This window comes from Neomonachus schauinslandi, chromosome 4, assembly GCF_002201575.2.
Source record: "Neomonachus schauinslandi chromosome 4, ASM220157v2, whole genome shotgun sequence".
In the NCBI taxonomy this organism is placed as follows: Eukaryota; Metazoa; Chordata; class Mammalia; order Carnivora; family Phocidae; genus Neomonachus; species Neomonachus schauinslandi.
In genome coordinates this window covers 31,152,860-31,171,743 of record NC_058406.1, presented here as the reverse complement: position 1 = coordinate 31,171,743, position 18,884 = coordinate 31,152,860, and the positions used below count along the sequence as shown (strand labels likewise).

Below are 18,884 nucleotides of genomic sequence, written 5' to 3'. Positions count from 1 at the left end.
TGGCAAATAGCCAGTGCTAAACAAATGTTTTTATTATATTGCTGCTATTATTACGGTTATTATATGCTATATTATATTTATTACAATTACTATATAATGTATATTATATTATGCCACATTATTATTATTATACTATCATTATAAAAATAACCACTCCCAGTGGAAGAGTATATATAAAATACTGGAAGAGTACCACAGAGTAGCTGAACAGTAAATTATATTTCTAATGATGATGATGTTGGACATCATCCAGGATAGAGTTTGAGATAGCTGCATCTCATCCCTGATGTCTAAAAGTACTAGTTAATCTGAGGAGCTAGAAAGCCACCCTTTGTATTGTCTGTCAGTCTCTTTTCTTTTTTTTTTTTTTTTTTTTTTTTAAAGATTTTATTTATTTATTTGTCAGAGAGAGACACAGCAAGAGAGGGAATACAAGCAGGGGGAGTGGGAGAGGGAGAAGCAGGCTCCCTGCAGAGCAGGGAGCCCGATGCGGGACTCGATCCCAGGACCCTGGGATCATGACCCGAGCTGAAGGCAGTCGCTTAACCAACTGAGCCACCCAGGCGCCCTGTCAGTCTCTTTTCTAAACCTCTGTCAATTTCACTCGTTCAGGGCGCCCAATATTTATTGAGCACTTAATTGTGAGCCAAGCTGAGAATACAGCAGTTACAAAGATGAAAAACATTTCAGCCCTCCTGGAACTTTTGTTCTAGTGGGATGAGATGGTCGATAAGCACTGAAATCAAGAAATAAACAAGGTGATTTCCGATCATCAGTTTCTCCTCAGGAATCAAGTATGATGAAGCAGTGGCAGTGGAGGAGTGATCGTGAAGGGAGTTTTTGTTTAATAGCTTTATTGAAGTGTAATTGAAGTGAAACAAATGGCACATATTTAAAGTATGCCATTTGAAAAGTTTCAATATATATGTACATCCATGAAGCCATAACCATAGTCGAGATAATGAGCATATCCATCATGCCCAAAAGTTTCCTTGTTCCTCTTGGTGGAGGGGGGAGATTCTTTAGATACAGTTTCTTTTCAGGAAAATTTGTCTGAAAGGGTGACATTTGAATTGAATGACAAGAAAGAGAATTTCAAGCAGGGAGGGGACACACATACCGTGGTGCTGAGACATGAATGAACGAATGTGTTTCAGGGGCAGAGAGAAGCCTGCTCCTACTGGAATGCACTGTGCGAGGAGGAAAGTGGCAAAACCCGGTAGGACCCCAAAAGCCAGAGTGAGACTTTGGATGTTATTCTAAACATAGTGGGGAATCGTTAGAGGGCACTCTGTAGGGGAGTGACAAGATCTGGTTTACTTTTAAAAAGTCACTTGCACTTGTATCCAGAATTCAACTCAACAATGAAAAAGACAACCCAGTTAAAAAATGGGCAAAGAGTTTGAATAGACATTTCTCCAAAGAAGATATATAAAAGGCCAATAAGCACTGGAAAAGCTCCTCTACATCATTAACCATTAGGGAAATGCAAGTCAAAGCCACAAGGAGATACCACTTCACACCCGTGGGTATGGTATCATCAAAAGGCAGTAACAAGTATTGGCGAGAATGTGGAGGAATTAGAGCTCTCAGACATTGCTAGTGAGATGGTGAAATGGTGTAGCCACTTTGGAAACAGTTTGGAAGTTACTCAAAATGTTAAACATGGAGTTACCTGTGACCTAGCAATACCACTCATGGGTATACACCTAAGAGAATAGAAAACCTTTCCACAGAAAACCGTATCGTGAATGTTCATGGCAGCATTATTCATAGTAGCCAAGAAGTCCAAGTAGCCCAAGTATCCACCATGTGACCAACAGACAAATAAAATGTGGTATCTCCATATGAAATACTGTTTGGCATTAAAAAGGAATGAAGTCCCGAAATAATGCTGTACCACAGATATACCTTGAAAAACCTTATTCTAAGAGAAAAAGAGCCAATTACAAAAGACCACACACGGCATGACTGCATTTGTATGGGATGTCCAGAAGAGGCAGAAACACAGAGACAAAAGTAAATTAGTGGTTGCCGGTGACTTGGGGGAGAGGGGAAATGGGAAGTGACTTTGATGAGTGCAGGGATGGTAAATATCTTCTAAAATTAGATAGGGATGGTGTCTGCCATTCTGTATATCTACTAAAAACACTGAATTGTACGCTTTAAGAGGGTGAATCTTATGGTATGTGAAGTATCTATCAATAAAGCTGTTGTTTAAAAAATCACTCGGGCTGCTTATGGAGAATGGGTGGCGCCGTGGAAACTGGACAAGGATGAGCTGAGGGTTGCTGGGATGAAGTGTGCAGCACTGAGGTGGAGAGCCCTTGAGGTGGGGGCAGGGCGGCGGGGAGACACACTTCTTGCCTCAGCAAAGTGCTCCTCCTCTCTGTGCTGCAAGAAACAAGTGCCTGGGGTTGCTGGGAGAACTTCATGGCTGTCCCTCCGCAAGCCTGTGAGGCAGTGTCTCTGGGGAAGCCGCAGGAAGAGCGGCTCGTGCCTCGGACGTAGTGGCGGAGTCGTTGTTGTTTCCTGGAGGCAAACTGGATAACCCTCAGTGCTCCAGGCTGTGGTCAGTGAGTAGGTTGATTTTCTCACTTTCTTGCGTAGAGAATTGTGTTATTTTGATTGGTAAATCTCTTTGAGCCGTTAGGCCATCTTGAGAGCCAGAAGAGCTGGGAGTCTTCGTGGGCGGGCATTCCTTTCTGACTGTGCACCCTGCTGATGAGAAATACGGCTCACTCTGTGGTTGACGCTTCCAGAGGTGTTTGCTGACTGTTTTTCATCCTCTTCTGCGTGTCCGTGGATAGCTCCGATTGGTAACAGAAGGTGACCAGAAGGACCAGGCTCAGAAGGTGAAGAGAGACCTTCTTCCAGTTGGCATTTCCAGAGTGGGTCGTTGGGTCATCATTCCAGCAGCCAGGGCTCCTCCGATGACCCCCTCGCCCTCCCCCACCCCATACCCTCAGTAGGTTCTGTAGTGTAGCCTTCAGTAACAGCAGAACTTGAGCCACCTCAGTGTCCTGGCTAGGGAGCAAGTGATCCAATGTGGAAAAAATGCGGTTACTCAATTCATTTCTCAAAACAAGATGTTCTGTCTGTGTAAGCCTGTTCTCTTTCTAATCATACTGTCTCCTCCTCCCTTCCTACCTTCTGGTCAGTAGTGGGCAAGTGTTAAAAAACTCAGAGTAACATGAGATAGTTTCTTGCTTGCAATGAGTAGGAAAAAATAACCAATTTTATTTAATGTTCTTTTACATGCATTATTTCATTTTATATTCCTGGTAACTTTGAACCAGCTATAATTATTCTCAGATACATTTTATTCATGAGAAAAGTGAAGTCCAGAGGATTAAGTGACTTAGTTCTCTTGATATTTGAGTCTAGAGGGAGAAGTCATGGAGCTCTTCCAGTAGGGCCAGCTGTTACGGCCATTTAGAGCCATATTGCCTTCACACGTCTCCCCTGTACTCTCCCATTCTCCTTCAGGCTTTCTTCAAAGCTTCATTTGAGACCCTGGACTTTGGCTTCCGGATCCTGATAGGAAATAGGAAAGAAGCCGTGCTGTATATGATGAGAGCTTTGAAATGGGGTCTCATTCCAACTGGGCCACAAACTTGTGTTATGTCTTTGAGCAGGTGATTCCTAATGTGAGAGGTTGAACTAGGTGACCCTTGAGGGCCCTCCCACCCTGTGATCCTGTCCGTTTCTGCTCTTGGGGATGGGTAACAAGTGACTCCTGTGACTATCTCTGGCTTGATTCCAGGTCCAGCTCACCTACCACCTTGCTCTGCCCCCCACCTGCCTAGGGCTCTGCCTCTCTCTGACTCCTGCATGCCGGCTGTTTCTCCTTAGCTAAGAAGTAGTATCCTTTTTAGAGCTTCTGAACTCCTGGGGCCCAGCCAGCTCTCATAAGCAGCAAATACCAAGCTTGCAACTAATCCAGGGTACTTGGTTATAAAAGGCAGAAGCTTTTTTTTTTTTTTGTAAACTCCTCGCTTTTTTTGTGTGTGACTTAACATAAAACTGAAACAGAAGCAAGCTTTACTTTTTAAATTTTAAAAAACAGGGGCACCTGGGGGGCTCAGCTGGTTAAGCATCTGCCTTCTGCTCAGGTCATGATCCCAGGGTCCTGGGATGGAGCCCCACATCGGGCTCCTTGCTCAGCGGGGAGCCTGTTTCTCCCTCTCCCACTGCTGCTCCCCCTGCTTGTGCTCTCTCTTGCTATCTTTCTCTCCCTGTCAAGTAAATAAATAAAATCTTTAAAAAAAATTTTTAAAAACAAAGAGTTCAGTCTACTTGGCATGACTATAATGCTTAATTAGGCTTTTCACCATCATAACCACCCACCTAACTCCCCCTCCCACTGATTTCAAGCTTGGCGAGCCCATTTTAGATTATAGCTTAGGTTCCTATGCAGTTTTACAATAGGAAGAGAACATGAGATACAAGCTATTTCATCTTTACATTTTTATTATAGATTAATATATTGCTATCTGGATTATACTTCAGTCTCTTGTGACTTCACAAAGTGTAAACTGGGTCTGGCTGTTCCCTATATTGCTGATACAGATATGGGAATCCAGGAGAGGTGCTGCCCTTGAGCACACCTGTTGGGGTGAAAGGTCAGCCAGGCCTCCTCTGTCCTTTCATTCCACCCTTTCTACCTGTGACATCATATAAAGAGAACGCTTCAAAAGCTGACTCAGTGCTGTGGTTGGGGTACAGGAATTACTCTGGTCTAGAGAGTAAGAATTTGATGCTTAAAAACAAAACTTTCAGGATGTCTCTTCCAGTTGTTTCTGTGAAGCATTTAAAAAGTATTTCCCATACTTTATGGATGGCCTCTTCATCTTGTAAAACTACATAGGAAACTATACTATAGTCACTTTGGAACTCTGGGTCAGAACAATGGTTGGTTAAATTGTAATCCTAAACTATGCAGGGAAAAACTAGGGTAGAGGCAAGAATAACACAACCCAGGCTACACTGTAGGTCACAGCGTGTAAGTCAGCTGATAGGCTGATTTTCTTCAGCCATCCATCCATTCATTCAAGTTCTGTCAAGTCACAGCTGAATTCTAGTCACTGGCGTAATTGATGGAGCTTCCCCCTTTAGAGTTTAGTTTGGGGAGCATATAGACAAATAGAGAATTTTAGCTTTGAAGGTATAAAATACAGAAGGGACCATAATCTAGTTTGGAGGATGGAAGGTGGAGGTCAGAAGAGGCTTCCAAAGGAAGTGACATCTAAGCTGAAACCGGAAGAATGGGGAGATAGAGGGAAAATTCTAGCTAGCAGTGGAAACAGAGGAGTGGAGGCCCAAGATTTAAAAAAAAAAAAAAATGTTTAAACAACTAGATTGCAGAGTGTAAAGAGAGGAATAGAAAGAGGAAAGGCTGGGCAAGTAACACAGGAAGTGCACATCTCCCCTTTTAGACTGTTCTAAAGATCAGGGTCTTTGTCCTAAAAGCAATGAGAGCCATTGAATGGACTTTCATTAGTAGAGTCACAGGTCAGATTTGTGTTCTAGAAGAGCCATTCTGGTAGCAATGAGAGGACAGGTGGCTTCCAGAAGCTGGAGGCAGAGATGTCCATTAACAAGCTGTTACAATATTCCAGTGAAAGAATTGAAGCAGTGACATTGTGGTGAAAAGGACAAAAAGATTGGGGGGCATATTCTTGAATAAAAAGCCAAAATGTGAGTTCTTACAGTTCAACTCCTGTTGCAACTATTTTCTTTATATAACAAATAGTTACCCCTACAACACGTAAAATACTGCTAATTTTTCAGTATAAGCATTAGTGAGAGAGCTAAAATTCCTCTTTTTGTTTTGTCTAGGAAGTTAGGATTCATTACTGCTTGGAGTCCTTGTTATATGGACTAATTTATTAATTTCATCTTTATATCCCACCCCAGCACTTTGCTCAATAATAATTTGTTGAGTGAAATAGATCATGCTATGTATTCTGATTCCATTTCTATTCAACATCTAAAGCCATTATTCACTTAATTACAAAAGTGAGAGTACTACTCTCATTTTAACAGCAGATTAAAATCTATTTAATGTTCTGTTTTTTTAAATTTGGGAAATCTTATGACCAAAAGTAAGAGTGGCAAGGGGCGCCTGGGTGGCTCAGTTACGTGACCAGCTCTTGAGTTCAGCTCAGGTCATGATCTTGGGGTCATGGGATGGAGCCCCATGTCAGGCTCTGCGCTGGGCGTGGAGCCTTCTTAAGACTCTCTCCCCCCCCCCCTCCCCCCCCTGCCCCCCCCGCTCACTCTCTCTCTCTTAAAAAAAAAAAAAAAAGGGTAAGAGTGGCAAAGGGCACTCATCTCCAGAAACATTTGTATGGCTCTACACCTGCCTTTCCACCCAACTTCTTTTGCTACTAAGCCACAGCAAACAGGAGAATGTCCTCTCTCTAGGAAACTTCTGGCAGTTGATATGTCCTGCTAGTCAGGTGTGTTCACTAACCATGTCAGAAAAGGTGCAGGCACACGGATTAATAAACAAAACAAATTCTTTGGTACCTTTAATGAGGACAGCCTCTGGGCTCTTTGGCTGTTTTCCTTTTTACCCTCTCAGATATTCTGGTTCCAGGCCTTGCCTTTCTTTAATATACCATTTCCTACCCGCACACGCTTGCACGCATGCACACACAATCCCTGTCATTATTCCAGCTTTGGCCTTGTACTCGACTCACACCAAGCTCTGGCCTTTATTCATCCGTGTGTCCGGCAGTTATAGAGCAGCCTTTCAGTAATGCTGGACTCAGTGGAGGCTAGGGAGAAGTGCCCACTTCCCAGGTTGATCGAGTAATTGAAATGAGAGACTGGGCGTGCACGTGCCCGGCACCGAGTAGCACATGGCAGATGCCCACCGTGTGCTTGTTCTGTCTGCATTGAGATGCCTGGACGTCCCAAGGAAAGGGAGCTATGCACAGAAGCATTTAAATGCTCTATTTTGGTCAGAAAAAATACACATACTTAGGAGATGAGGTTTGTGCAGTGAACCAGTACTCCCGTAACTGGCTTTCTTGTGATTATATGCTTATGGTACACAAATAGAAATAGGAAAAGGGGGAAATGACATGAGTGACACTAGATTAGGAAGCAGGGATCGGGGTTCTCCCTCTGATTCTAATTATATCTGCCTAAGGGGCAGAAAAGTCCTGCCTCGTGCCCCTCCTCCAGCTTCCTGGAGCTGCTCCTTGGCTCTGCCCACTTTCCTGGCCTTCACCAGCCACAGATGCCGAGAATGGTAGCAAGTTTTTGGCACATGTGATGAAACAGCTGGTATCTCTCAGACTCCTGCAAATAGTTAGATGTGACTTAAGCACCTCGTAGATTTGACCGCACCTGCTGTTGTCTTCAGAATTCTTAGACCCGTGTAGTTTTCTTTGGCAAGCTTTTATTACAGCACCCACTGTGTGCCAATGTCAACTTGCAGAATCCCCTATTTTAAATAAGTGTATGTGGTTTTTAGGAAAGCCGTACTGGATACCAGTAATATAAACCCTCTATAATTACATTCTCTCCCTTAATTAAAGAGATGATTTTTTTTTTTGAGGACATATCACAGTTCTAATCTCAATAATGACTTACTAAGTAGGAAAGACATAAGCATTCGAGTATATCAGGAAGATGAGGAAAACTTGGCAAACTCTTAAACAGCAAAGAAAAAACAAGATTTTGAGGGTGCAACGGCAGGAAGGCAGGGGTTTGACGATAAGCTCGGGATTCATTGTCTCACGCTAAGGACAGCTGGAACATGCTCATGCGATGGACGGTGTGGCTGAGGAGTGTGTGCTTCATCACAGTGTGCTCCTTGCTGCCTCTCGGAGGGTCCTGGGTTTCACCAGACCCGTTCGCAGATCTTCTGAAAACACATAGCCCTCCACTTGCAGAAACTGCTCCCGAATCCTCTTACCTATTGCCCTACACAGCTAAGGTCCGTCACTCCTTTGAATGTCAGTAGTAGAAGGTTCTTAAATTTGGCTTGTGGTCCCATCATGCATGATTCTGTTATCCTCTCTTTTCCCTACTCTATAGATTTATCAGCCCAAAGTGTCCCCAGGAAAACATGAAAAGTCTTTATAGTTACAGAGGTCTTCTCTCCATGCTGTAGGAATTAGAGTCAGGAGGGAGAGAAGGAGCTAGATCTGGAGAACTGAAAGTGTTAACTGAGCTAGATCAGAGCAAGAGACAACCCATGCTTTATTAAGTGAACTTGAATTTAGAGGAGTGGAGTTTCAGCCTTGGCATCAACCCAGCTGGCAGCACACAGCTGAACCCAGCCAAGTTGAGCAAAGCTAATAAAGAACACATCCTCTAAGAAACTGTGCCAAGGCCAATGATACACTGCCATGAATGAAAACAAGATCCCAGTCCAGGAAACTGATAAACCAAATGGGTTTCCCCCTGTTCTTTTTTTCTTTTCCATTGTTCATGTTCTAGTCATGCAGACACATACATACCGCCCCCCCCCCACACACACACACACAAGCTGGACTTACTTACATTTTACAAATCAGTTTCCAATTCCATATAGTGCATTGTTGCTGGAGAGAGGAGAGATCTGATAATGAATTCTTTTGGGCAGCTAAGACTCCTAACTAAGGATCATTGGAGAAACCTAGAAATCAGCAATACCCTGATGCCCTTCTTTATTATAAGTAGGCATGTTTAGTTCATTATCCTCCGTCCTTTATTTGGGGATACATTCTTGTGTTGTTTATTGGTTTCAGGGTAAAATACTGAAAAGAGCATGAACTTCAAAAACCAAAAGATCTAGGTTCAAATCCTAGCTTTAGCTGTGTGCACTCTGGCAACTTCTGTGAGTTCAGTATCTGCATCTTTAAGATATCCAAGTATAATGGTTGTCTCAGGAAAAGGCACTTGTGGGATTGTTTGAGTTGCAAGCTCAAGTAGCCACTTTTCCATGGAACATCATCATTAATTAAAAGAACAACTGACTTGGGTATTTGGCAGACTCTTTCTCCAAAATTAAGTGAGCTGGTCACTTCAAGGAAGACAACCTATAAGCATTTGCTATAAATGAGAAATTTAAACTTTCAAGTGAAAATCAGATTTGGAGGAAACTTCTACCCACCAACATGAGCTTATCTTCCCAATATGTGAAGGCTTCAGAGTCACTCTTTGCCATGTTCTCTTCCATCTAGAAGTTGCTTTAGTTAAGATTCAGTTATTTGCCTTAATATTAAATATGAGGTGTCAGGGAAGTAAAAAGGCATAGAAGCCTAGGATCTCAGGGTTAGAGGGAGTTCAGAAGTCATCAAATTCAACTTCTGCCTGATTCATGACGCTCCTTGAGAGCGTCCCCTGTAACTACATGGCTAACCCTTACTTCAGTTCTTCCAGAGACAGGGAGATTGTAACCTCCCGGAGGTGAACCTTTTCCGTTTGTGATAGCTCTCATGACTACAAACATTTTAAATTTTGAACTGAAATCTGCTTTCCCCCCGTATCTTTCTATTGGCTCTCATTTTGTTTCTTATTTCACCTGAAGCCCTTTTCAGGTAGCTCTTGATACTCTTGTTCCTTCAGACCTTTTTTCTCCAGATATCTCTGAAATTGGATAGTTTCTGTGCCCGTCATCAGCTTGGACTTCCTTCTGGACCCATTTCAGCATACACTGTTGTGCCCAGAGCCAACCCCACACATCAGGGATGGTCTGACTAGTGCAGAATGGAGTGGCACTCTCACTTCCCTTAAAGGGGGACCATACTGTCCACCTTCTTGAAGATAAGGGATTGCATTGTCTCTCTTTTTATATACTTAAAACGGCTATAGTTGATGCTTAATGTTACCCCTTATCTAGTCTCAGCACAAGTTGAAGCAAACTTCAGGACACAATGGCCATCTTGGAGAAGAGGATTTTCTGGTAGTTTGGGTTTTTTTCTTTGCCACTAAAGGGTAAGGATGGTAAATACAAGATTTGGAACATGCTTTTACAGTTCTTTCTTATCACACTATCCAGGTTGTGATACACCTGAGTATTTTCCTCAGGAAAACTTTTCATCAGATAAAAGGATTCCACTTCTTTTCCAAGGATAGCTTTTCTTCAGTCAAACCAGTAGGGATCATATAGTACCAGCTGTATAGAAACATGGAAGTCGCCCTTAGAGCTGAATTTGCCCATGTACGCATGGCCGATAGAGTGTGCTTTAAAGTGCTCTTATTTGTAACTTTCCACGGAAAAGAATGTAGATCACAAAAATGCTTAACTTTTTGTGTATTTGCTATTTTAATACTACCTTAAACTAACCACCTTTATAATGTTGTTTGGAAGAATGTTTACTGAGCACCATTTTAGTAAGAAAGGAAATTAACCTTTGCAATGCCCCATACAAGGTCCCCAATACAGCCAGCACTTGGATACATTATCTCAGTAAATCTCCCGCCCCCACCCTTGCAGGGTTTATATAGTACAATAGTCCCCTCCTTATCCACAAGGAATATGTTCCAAGACTCCCAGTGGATGCCTGAAACCTCAGGTGATACTGAACCCTATATATAATGCTTTTTCCTGTACATACATATCTGTAGTAAAGGTTAATTTATGAGTTACAGTAAGAAAGTAATAGTCACTACTAATGAAATAGAACAGTTACAACACTATACTGTAATAAAAGCTCTGTGGATGTGGTGCCTCTCTCTAAGTATGTTATTGTTCTGCGCTCACCCTTCTTGTGATGAGGTGAGATGGTAAAAGGCCTACACGATGAGATGAAGTGAGGGGAACAAGGTGGGCATTGTGATGTAGCGTTAGGCAGTTGACTTTCTGACAGTACATCAGGAGGATCATTTGCTTCCAGACTGCATGGGTGGCTCTTAAAGCAAATGGATAAAGGGGAACTACTGTATTTAACCTTGTTTACATATGAAGAAACTGAGCCTCAGGAAGTTTACCAGCAGGAATAAGAAGTGAAATTTGTTAAGTCCCTAGGTCATCTCAGACACAGTGCTTATCATATCCACGTCCTCAAGCTTTATCTCAGTTAAACTTCATAATAACCCATAGCTCAAAGGGGTTACATGATTTGCAAGGACCTGGACCTAGCTCCATGGGTTTCTAACTTCAAAATCCATGTTCTGTTTACTGTACCACACTTCTCTATGCCTCAAACAAGGTTTAGAGATACCCATTAGGTAAATGAGTCTGAGAAAATTGTGAATAAGATTGAGTTAATGAATGTTAAAGTATTTGAGACTTGTGAAGTGTGATTCTCATGTGAGAGGTTTCCATCAGTGATTTTGGAAATGCATGGTGAAATCAACCAGAAACTCCAGGACCCTTTTTCATCCCTGGCAACTGGGGTGGGGATGAGTTTGAAATGTGTGTGGGGACAGAATGAGAGGGATCAAGAGTGGGAGATAGATCCTTCAAAGCACCAATAGCTAGTTACTGTACATCTGGACAAGAGAAGTCCGTTTTCCAGGCCAGTCACGACCAGCTGTTCAGCCGTAGAAAATGAAATATAGTAGCTCTCACAGGGGAAGTCATTGATACTTGAGTAGAGCCACCTGTAGATATTATATAGTTGGGCATTCAACTATGCCAATTGAGATACTCTGAGGAAATTTAACGTTCATGGAAGTAAAAGGAAGGAGAAAGCCATCTAGGGACACTGGGTAGGATCCCCCAAGGATATTTTGAGTACATGCAAGTTTCTCTGTTTCTTTTTCCTACTCTTGCTGTAGCTGTCACTAGCCTGTTTCTGCTTTATACCACCTGGAAGCCTGTTTGGATAGGGGCTGACAGCGCCTGTTTAGTTACTTGTACTTTTCAGTGACAGTGTATCACCACACTTATCTTCTTTTTGCTTTCATTTGTTTATGTGTGTTTTTGTTTTCAGAATTACGTTAACATATCTCAAATAAAATAATATTCTCGATTAACCTTAGCAGGCGCTAACCCCCAACCCCATCGAAATATTTAAAAAGTGTTAATTTTATTTTCCACATTAACATTGAGGAGTAATCGGATTTTCTTTCTTTTTTTTTTTTTTAAGATTTTATTTATTTATTTGACACACAGAGAGAGAGAGAGATCACAAGCGGGGGTGGGGGGCAGAGGGAGAGGGAGAAGCAGGCTCCCGGCCCAAGCAGGGAGCCCGATGCAGGGCTCAATCCCAGGACCATGACCCGAGCCAAAGGCAGACGCTTAACCAACTGAGCAACCCAGGTGCCCCGGATTTTCTTTATCTTATCTTTCCCAGTAATGCCTGTTGACCTGTACCTGGCTTTTAGTGTAATACGTGATGCTAAAAATTGAAAATGCAGTAATTCAAAAATATTTATTGAGTTCCTACTGTGTTTTGGCCAGTATGCTAGGTATAACAGGGAATATAATTTCATTAGGGGAGATCAGATATAGATAAATAGAATATGAAGTAGAAACAATTGTTGCTGATTTGACTTTCTTCTGCATTCAGTTTCTTTTTTCTCTTTTTCTTTTTTTTTTTTAAAGATTTTATTTGTCAGAGAGAGCGAGCACAAGCAGGGAGGAGGGGCAGAGGGAGAAGCAGGCTCCCTGCTGAGCAGGGAGCCTGATGTAGGACTCGATCCCAGGACCCTGAGATCATGACCTGAGCTGAAGGCAGACGCTTAACCCACTGAGCCACCCAGGCGCCCCTGCATTCAGTTTAGATTTGAGTATTTTTTAGAATCATAGAATCCCCTCAGACTTTCAAAATGGAAGGGCCTTTTTAGAGATGTACTTGGTGTGTGACTTTGAACAAGTTATTTGACATCTCTTAGACTGAGTTTCCTCATCCCTAAATTGGAGGTGTAATAGTTCCTACTCACAGAGTTGTAAGGTGTTAGATGAGTTCATATATTAGAACAATGACTGGCACATACTAAGCTCTCCAAAAAATGTGAGTTATTAGTCATTCTAGTCTGATGCTGTTATTTTATAAACAAGGACATTGAGGCCTAGTAAGAGTAAGTCACTTCGTTGGATTTTATTTGGGTTAGCTACTAGATGATATGTGTTTTCCCTGTGATGATAAATAAGGTGAGTCTTTCATGGGTCATATTAAAAATGTTCAATTTGTATGTCTTACATAAATGCTTGTAAGTTACATGTTACATAAGCACTTGTAAAATAGTTGTCAAAAATAGAACGAAATATTTAAGAGTTACCCAGAAATAAATGAAGTTCAAAATAATATCATTCAGATTGAATCAGTGAAAAGAGGGAAGTTGGGGAGGACCTCTTGGGATTTGTGTCGTTTGCTGAAAGACACCTAGAATTGACAGCCACCTGAAGAAGCGCTTGGGAGGCGCATTTGAGGGGAACTCATATGTACAAGGCACAAGCTAAGAAGGAAATATGTCAGGAAACTAAAATCAGATGAGGTAAGATAATAAGCAGGGCCTGTTCAAAGGGACTTGACCCAGAAAGTAAGAGACCATTGAAGGATTTTAATCAAAGGAGTGACGTGATCATATTTGTACTGTAGGCGGCTCTCTATGACCTGTCATGTAAGGGGTAGAGATAATGATGGATGCAAGTGAGTTAGAAGCAGGGAAACCAGCGAGTTGGCCATTTCAGTGATTAAGGCAAGAGATGATGAGAATCTGATTTAAGGTAGTGGCAGGTGGGATTGGAGTGAAAGAAATGAATTTGAAACATTCAGGGGACAATTTCTCTGGGAAGAGCCATGCTCTTCTTGAGCCAAATTCCTTTACTCTCTCAGTGCTACAGAATCTTAGAACTGGAAGCAGTCTAAGATAAGATGCTGGGAAATCATGGACTTGATGTCGAACTAAGTAAATAGAATAAATGCTAAGTTAGACCATGTTATCAGCAGAATATGCCAGATCTAAGCGTAGGCGGATAGAAAAACTAGAAAACTAAATCTGAAATCAGTCAACAGTTGCAAATCAAGAAGACCAGTTGTTCAGATGAATTTGTGCTGAAAGATACAGTTTCTCCTAACCTTAAAGGCACAGCACTCTGAGCCAGTTCCTGACAGGCTAACTTGATTTCTAGACATACTTTTTATTTCAAAGACACTAAAATAATGACTGTACATCCGTTGTTTTAGGTAAGGTATCCTTGCCCCTTCCTATACTTAGCCATAGTGCACATTGCCAGATTTGGAGCAGAATTGAAGGTTCCCAGAGCGATTAAAAACTAACATGTGAAGAAATGGCATTTCTCTGAACTAGGTTAAAAGGCTAGAAATTGCTGCTAATGTGTGCATCCCCTAGAGCAGCTGGTCCCAGATACTGCCCAAATTACTCTCTGTGAAGTAGAAAGCATTAGAATGGGTTCATACTAATTATCAGCATGAGGGGATTGAGCACACAAAAAGCAGGGGAGAGGGAGACAGGACACTGGCCTGTCTTGTACTCTTCAGCCTTGAGTGGGCCCACTTCAGTCTCAGGACAGGACTCCCATTGGCTGTATCTTCTGCTATCACAGTGATGCAGGGTCCCAGAACCATCAGGATCACAAGTACCATTCTGCCATGGGTGCCCTTTTGCTGCTTTCCTCTCTTCCTTTCTCTTTTCAGCTCTCCCCAACCTGCTCTGCCCCTCTACCCCCTGTGTAGCAGCATAGTAATAAACGGTTCACTAGAATCAGAAGGGAAAGAGGCTAATGTTTATTGAATACCATGTAGCCAGCGCTGTAGTGGTCCCATCCTTCGTTATTTCGTGTTACCTTGACAGTAGCCCCTTAGGTGAGTACTACTATCTATTTTACAAATGAGGAAACCACAGTGCAAAGAAGTGAAGAAGTGACTTCCTCAAAATCACACATCGTGTTCACATGTCGCTGGTTCCACTCCAGCGTTGCCATTAACTTCCTGGGAGATTTCAAGCAAGTATTTTTTTCTCTATAATCTTTAGTTTCTCCTTCTTTTAAAAAGAAGATTAGGGGCGCCTGGTGGCTCAGTTGGTTAAATGTCTGCCTTCGGCTCAGGTCATGATCCCAGGGTCCTGGGATCAAGCCCAGCATCGGGCTCCCTGCTTGGCGGGAAGCCTGCTTCTCCCTCTCCCACTCCCCCTGCTTGTGTTCCCTCTCTCACTGTGTCTCTCTGTCAAATAAATAAATAAAATCTTAAAAAAAAAAAGAGAGAGATTAAACTACATGATATGCAAAGTCCCTGCCAACTCTAAATACTCTAAGACTCCGTTTTGGGTAAATCATCCAGTTAGTAATTGGAATAAGGCATTAGTGTCTATTTGTTCATATAATTGTGTTTGTTATTGGACCTGGTCTGCTCATCTGAGCTTCCCATCTCCCTCCTCTCTTTTGCCGTTGTTAACAACTTGTATATTTTATTCTGATTTGTATTCTTTATAAATAATTTTTTTGAAATACAGTTCAGTCACATTGAATATTACATTTTATAGTTTTTCACTTAACATGTCATTGCCTGGTTCTGTGTTATTGCACAGTCTTTATAGCCAACATTTTTAGTGATTACATAATTTGATTGAATGGATATGTGGCTGTTTACTTAATTATTCCCCTAGTTTGATGGTCCAAATTTTCTTTTATAATAATGCTTTGATAAACATGCAAGCATTTTTTTTCGGTGCTACAGAACATATCCTTAAGTCAGCTTCCCAGAAATGCAAGATTAAATCAAAGAGTTAGAATATGTTTAAGGTTCTTGGCTGCACAGAGGCAAGTGTGCTCATTTTAAAAATAAACCTTTGCGTGTTAAACCAAGAACCTTCTGCTTAACAGCAACCAGAAAACAGGATCCTAATGGGAATTTTTTTTCTGCTTCCCTCATGTTTTGGGGTAGGAAACACAGAGCCACTGAGCTGAGATCATCATTGCTATATACCAATTACAGTGTTTCCACAATAGAAATTGTTGCAAATCAGAAAGAAGTAGGTAAAATTTTTGCCAATTTTCTGCCATTCCACGTGTATACTGGCTATACCCAAAGTTGACTATGGGACTACAAATATTCCCTAGGGAAGATAATATACATAGTATGTCGAAGACAAGTGCCATAAGCTTTGGGGACTACATGGAATGCTCTGTTCTTGGAGTTTGTATTCTGCTAGGGAAATAAGATATGAATCACTGAAAAAGCAATCTAAGCAAACCAAAACCCTAGAATCGAATGCTGGATTATGAGCTACATTATAATTCCTCAACTAAGATTTATTGAGCGCCTGCCAGGTATAAAGGGTGATTCTAGGAGGTGGCAATAACAGCATTGCCCTTAGAAATTTCTGTGCTAGCTGGGGTGGGGGGGGAAGACAGAAAATAAATAGCAAGTGATAATTTCTCTGTAGAAAGATTGAGAAAAGGGAAGGAGGGAAATGGAGTGTGCCAGGGGGCGGGGGAGGCAGGGGGTGAGTGGAGGTATTATGTTATATAGGATGATCAGGCAAAACCTCACTGAAAGGTGCCTTATGGATAACTGGGCAAAAGAAATTCTTTCCAGGCCAAATTTAAGTGCACAAAAGCAATAGAGAGTTTAGTGCCACAGTTCTCAAACTGTGGTCCTTGGATCCTTAGCATCCCCAAGATGCTTCCACGGGATCTGAGGTCAAAAGTATTTTCATAGTAATACTGACACTATTTGCCTTATTCACTGGGTTGATATTTGCGTTGACGATGCAAACACAACGGTGAGTAAAAGTAAAACTGCTGGCACCTTGGCACAAATTAAGGCAATGGCCACTCATGGGGGCAGGGGGGAGAAGCCAGACTCACTAAGCGTGTTCTCGATGAAGCAGTAAAATCTGTTAATTTTACCAAATTCCAATCTGTGAGTACATGTCTTTTTAATATTCTGTATGGGGAAATGGGAAGTATGAAGAAAGCAGCTGTGTTGCACACCAAAGTACTTGGTTGCCTGTAGAAAAAGCACTTGTATAATTGAGCTGTCAGCTGAATTATTTACTGTTTTTATTGATCACCTTTTTTCCTTGAAAGAATGACTAACAGGCAAACTGTGGTTATTCAGATTCGGTATTTGGCCAGACATTTTCTCAAAAATGAACTAAGGGAGCCTGCCATTTCAAGGGAAACGATTAGTAGCATTTGTTGACAGTGATAAAACTCAAGCTTTCAAATGTAAATTTGAATTTTGGAAAATGTGTGTCCGCCACCATGATCTTGACAACTTCCCAGTACTTAATACAGACTTTTCTGATAGAATTATGATGACGTCAAGTATTGTGAATTTTTGATACTGCATAATAAATGTGCCAACTCTGGGAAATCTGCATAACTCAGTGAAACAATATTTTCCAAATGACCAATGCATGATGTTACAAAATCATGCATGCATACTTTGGATGGAAGACCCATTCAAAGCATAAGGTTGACCAGTGGCTTTTAAGATTAACAGAATATGAAAAGTTCATCAGTAAGGTTTCAAATTCCATGTTTCAGGCGCCTGGGTGGCTCAGTCGTTAAGCGTCTGCCTTCGGCTCAGGTCATGATCCCAGAGTCCTGGGATCAAGCCCTGCATCGGGCTCCCTGCTCAGCGGGAAGCCTGCTTCTCCCTCTCCCACTCCCCCTGCTTGTGTTCCCTCTCTCACTGTCTCTCTCTGTCAAATAAATAAATAAAATCTTTAAAAAAAAAATTCCATGTTTTAACTAACATTTAAGAAACTACCACTTGTGGGCGCCTGGGTGGCTCAGTTGGTTAAGCAACTGCCTTCGGCTCAGGTCATGATCCTGGAGTCCCGGGATCGAGTCCCACATCGGGCTCCCTGCTCGGCGGGGAGTCTCCTTCTCCCTCTGACCCTCCCCCCCTCATGCTCTCTCTCTCATTCTCTCTCTCTCTCAAATAAATAAATAAAATCTTTAAAAAAAAAAAAAAGAAACTACCACTTGTTGAGTTTTGGTATAGTATTAAAGGAGAATATCCACAATTATATGAAAATCCTATTTAAACACACCTCCCTTTTCCAACTACGTATCTCCATGAATCTATATTTTCTTTATATGCTTCACATACTTCAGCCAAAAGGATACATAGCAATAAATTAATGCAGAAGTAGAGAATCCAGCTGTCTTTTTTTTTTTTTTTTTAGATTTTATTTATTTATTTTTCGAGAGAGAGAGAACAAGCAGGGGGTAGCAGCAGAGGCAGAAGGAGAAGCAGGCTCCATGCTAAGCAGGGAGCCCGATGTGGGACTCGATCCCAGGACCCTGGGATCATGACCTGAGCCAAAGGCAGACGCTTAACCCACTGGGCCACCAAGGCACCCATCCAGCTGTCTTCTATATTAGGTCAGACATTAAAGAGATTTTCAAAAATGTAAAACAATGCCATTCTCACTAAATTCTTTTCTTTTGGAAGACACATTTTCATAAAAATATATTGTGTAAACGTGTTTTGTTAAGTTAAAATTAATATGTTTAAAATTTCTCAGTTTTAATTTCTAATATGATAGATATAACCCACAAAAACAAAAGCTCCTTGCAATCCCCCAAAATTTTAAGATTGTAAAGCGGTCCCAAGACCAAACAGTTTGAAAATCCCTAGCTTAGAGGAGAGTAATTGAGGGAGGGTGGTGGGAAATTAGGTCAGAGTAGTAATGAGGAATCAGATCATGTTGGGTTCAGTAGGTCTGCATAAGGACTTGGCTTTAACTCTGGTTAAGACAGGAAGCTATTGGAAGTTTTGAGCACAGGAATGCTGATACCTGAGACATGTTTTAAAAGGCTCACTTTGGTAGCTGTTTTGAAATTAGACTAGAGCGGCAGGGACAGACCAGTTAGGAGGCTATTACAATAACCCAGGTTAGAGGTGATGGTGACTTAGACCGAGGAAGTAGGAGAGGGAGTGGTGAGCAATGGCCCAAATTTGGACGTATTTTGAAGTTATGGCTGATGGAATTTACTGCTGATGGGACATGGA

General features: G+C 41.8%; 1 protein-coding gene across 2 annotated transcripts in view; it reads left to right on the top strand.

The window, feature by feature from the left end:
* The window catches only part of SCMH1 (Scm polycomb group protein homolog 1), a 131,112-nt gene that overhangs the window by 51,572 nt on the left and 60,656 nt on the right, over positions 1-18,884 (top strand). The window lies entirely within an intron of this gene.